This window comes from Arvicanthis niloticus, chromosome 8 (assembly GCF_011762505.2).
Source record: "Arvicanthis niloticus isolate mArvNil1 chromosome 8, mArvNil1.pat.X, whole genome shotgun sequence".
Classification (NCBI taxonomy): domain Eukaryota; kingdom Metazoa; phylum Chordata; class Mammalia; order Rodentia; family Muridae; genus Arvicanthis; species Arvicanthis niloticus.
This window is the reverse complement of record NC_047665.1, coordinates 61,579,659-61,583,385: the sequence shown is the minus strand read 5'-3', so window position 1 is coordinate 61,583,385 and position 3,727 is coordinate 61,579,659. Positions and strand designations below refer to the sequence as shown.

General features: G+C 40.5%; 1 non-coding gene across 1 annotated transcript; it reads right to left on the bottom strand.

Annotated features, from left to right (window-relative positions):
* Positions 1–1,380: 1,380 nt before the first annotated feature.
* LOC117714470 (U2 spliceosomal RNA) lies at positions 1,381–1,566 on the bottom strand. Its single transcript, XR_004607545.1, has one exon. It is a non-coding gene; the product is annotated as a U2 spliceosomal RNA (small nuclear RNA).
* Between the last annotated feature and the right edge of the window lie 2,161 nt (positions 1,567–3,727).

Sequence of the window (3,727 nt, the reverse complement as noted above, 5' to 3'; positions counted from 1 at the left end):
AGGCTGGATTTTCTCAGGATCTAATATAAAATCAGGAAAAATAGCTGCCTAAAGGCAATGACTCTGGGAAATACTAAAAATCTTACTCTATTGGGCAATACCTTCTCTTCATTGTTTAACAGAATATGCTGTTCTTAGGGCTTAACAAAAAGATCTGCAGCCAGCAATGTGATTTACCATGGCGGTTTGAATGAGAATGGAGCCCTATAGACATATATATTCGAATGTTTGGTTCTTGTAGGTTGGAGGTCTGTTTAGGAGGGAGTGGGTGTGTGGCCTTGTTGGAGGTGTGCCTTTGGGGATGGATGGGCTTGGTGGTTTCAAAACCCTATGCCAGACTTCACTGCTTCAACCTACACCCCAGCACCATCTGCAGCTTGTGGATCAGATCAGCTACTGCTCCAGTCCCATGCCTGCCTGCCTGCCTCCTGTCATGTTCTCTATCACAATGGTCGTGGACTCACCCTCTGAAGCTGTAAACAAGTTTCCAATTGTTTGTGTCTCTTCACAGCAAGGGGAACATAACCAAGTCACCACTAAACCATCTCTCCAGCCTCCACTGTTTCTTTTTTAATAATTAGAATTTTTAAAAACATTTTTTGAGACCAGGTCTCACATTGTAGCTCAAGCTGGCTTTGTGCTTTCAATCTTCCTGACTTGTCCTCCTGAGTACTAGGGTTGCAGGCAAGCAACAGGGCTAGTCCTAAATTTTCCATTTTTATTTTATAATGATGTCAAATCAATAAGATAAGATCAGAAAATAAGCTTTGTTACTGACCTCTTCCCCACTCTATTTTCTTTCTATTTCCTACATAAGTAATATTTTTAAAAATATTTTTTTAATTATAAAATTCACAAGTTATAATCTTTCTCTTAGCATGATTTTTATATACACATAGAATAATACTATAGCTATTATTTGTATGTATATCTTTTGGTTTATTATTTTTGTATAACCTAATATAACATGCAGCCAGACATGGTACCATATGTCTACAGCTGTCTGTATTTCTTTCCCTGTTTTATAGAAATAATATACATAATGATTGTGTTATTGTGGAGCTCTTCTTTTTCACTTTGTACATGCTGGGGATAAGCCCTGTTGCTGCAAAACACTCTGCAGTTACACCCCAATGTACGTAGCCATTTGGCTTTTCCCCAGTGTTTTGCTATAGCACATAGCCCTGCTAGGGCAAGGGAAAGCATACCTGTAATCTTGGCAGACTTCTATATATCTCCCTCCATTGTATCCTGCTGGCAACAGAAGGGGGTCAAGAGAGTAACAAAGGCAGGTGTGTGTGTGTGTATGTGTGTGTGTGTGTGTGTAGCCAATAAGTGTGTGAGTTTCATCCATCATCTTTTTTCTTTTGTATGTATTCTGAGGGGTACACATTTCCAGAAGTACTGAAGTACCAGAACTTCTGGAATCAGTGAATCAAGCTCTTATTCTATCTCCCTGCTGGAAAAACCCATCAAATACACTGTTCTCAGATAGAGGAACATGAGATACTAAACTAACACAAATGGATTCTATACTTGATCATAGTCAGAAGGCTGATAAATAATTCAGTGATGATGATGATGATGAGACAAGGTCTCAATGTGTAGCCCAAGCAGGCTTTGAACTCAGCATCTTCTGACCTCTGCCTCCTGTGTGCTGGGATTATAGGTGTATGTCTCGCTGCATGCTTCAGTGTATTTTTAATTCACAGTTTTACTATGAAGAGAAAGGTTGATAGGTTTTTTAGAGTGATTACTCTGCTTTCTGATAGACTGCTCCTTAGGCTAAGACCTCACTCTGGGAGAAAGGAAAAATTTCAGAGATGGTTAAAAAGCTATCGAGCAGATATCATTCACACAAGATGAAGATGAATCCAGTTAGTCCTAGTACACCCTCATCAAGTACAAATGAGATGTTGTTGTTAGAGTAGTATCTGTTGCAGTGATAAAGTACTATGACTGAGAGCAAAACATGGGAGAAAGATTTAATTGGGGTTATGGTTCTAGGTGGTCTAACTTGGGGAACATGGCAGCAAGTGCAGGCATGGCAGCAGAAACAGGAGATCACATCTTCAGCCACCATCAGGAAACAGGAAGAGTGAGCTGGAAATAAGGCTAGGCTATAAACGTCCAAGCCCGGCCTCGGTGATGATGAACTCCTTCCAGTAAGATCTCCCCACTGAGTGCTACAATTTGGTGACCCAGTGCTCAAACAACCTTCAGGGGTGGACATCCTCATTCAAAGTTCCCCAGCACCTAAAACATTCTTCAAGGAAGAGATAAAGAAGAAATAGAGGAAAGTTTGTAGTATTAGATGCTTGCATTAGAATATTCAGAATATATAACAGACTCCAAAGATCAGCAAGAAAAAGAAAGCAAAAGCATAAAGGAAAGATGTCATAGGCTTTCACTGCTGTGAGCAGACACCATGACCAAGGCAACTCTTATAAGGACAACATGTAATTGGGGCTGGCTTACAGGTTCAGAGGTTCAGTCCAGTATCATCAAGGCAGAAGCATGGCAGGGTCCAGGCAGGCAAGGTGCAAGAAGAGCTGAGAGTTCTACATCTTCATCTGAAGGCTGCTACAAGAAGACTGGCTCTCACGCAGCTAGGAGGAAGGTTTTATTGCCCACACCTACAGTGACACACTTCCTCCAAAAAGGCCACACCTCCTAATAGTGCCACTCCCTGGGACAACCATATTTAAACTACCATGCTTGTGAACAAATAATTTTACATAAGAAAAAAAAATCAAATGAGCCAAACAACCCAATTAAAAATGTTAGAAATTGGAAAAATACATTTTAAAATGTGATATATAATAACTGATGTTATTTCTCCACTGGTAAAATGAGCCAATTCAAGCCAGATTAAAATATATAGAAATACAGACTTATTGGGAAGCTGCTCTCAGGACCCAAAGAAGGAGGTCAGGGAAGATGCCATAGGAAGAGAGACAGAGGGGAGGGGGAAAAGAAAAAGAGAGAGAGAAGGAAATGGGGTGGGGGGAGGCAGGGAAGAAAGGGGAAACCAAAATGTCTGGATTACATAGCAAAGAGCCTCTGGGCTGGACAGTTCAGGGTTGGGGGCAGGGTATGCCAGATAGGGACTGGGGAATTCTGGGAGAACCTGGAGACCAGGTCAGCTTTGGTATGTAAAAAACGTACCTCACTCAGCTGCTTGTTCCAGGGTCTGAAACCAAACAATAACGTATAAGTATACAACCAGTAGTCTAGTAAAAGTATAAGTCTGTCAATCCTAATGTGTGAAATAGGAATTAAAGGAGTAAATAGCAACTCTAAAAAAAAAAAAAAAAAAAAAAAAAAAAGACTTCAAGGCTGAAAATGATTTGAGACTACCAATTAAAAGTAAATATGTATGTACCACATGGCCTAAGTGGGTATTCATCTGGGATCTCTCTCTCTCTCTCTCTCTCTCTCTCTCTCTCTCTCTCTCTCTCTCTCTCTCTCCCCCCCTTAGAAATGGGAGCCCATTCTACCAACACACATGGAAGAGAATGAGAGAATATTTATTGACAAAAACTGGAAGTAAGCCAAACTTTTATGTACTGCAGAATAGACATGTTATTATACAGTTACTGGCGAGCTGACAGGTGTTAACACCAGAGAGAAAAGCTCTAATTCATAGCACCTGCCAATTTCCGTGGTGTAAATACTCACACCAGGGCCAATTTCAAGCTCCTAATATTCCATCAATTAGCTTACA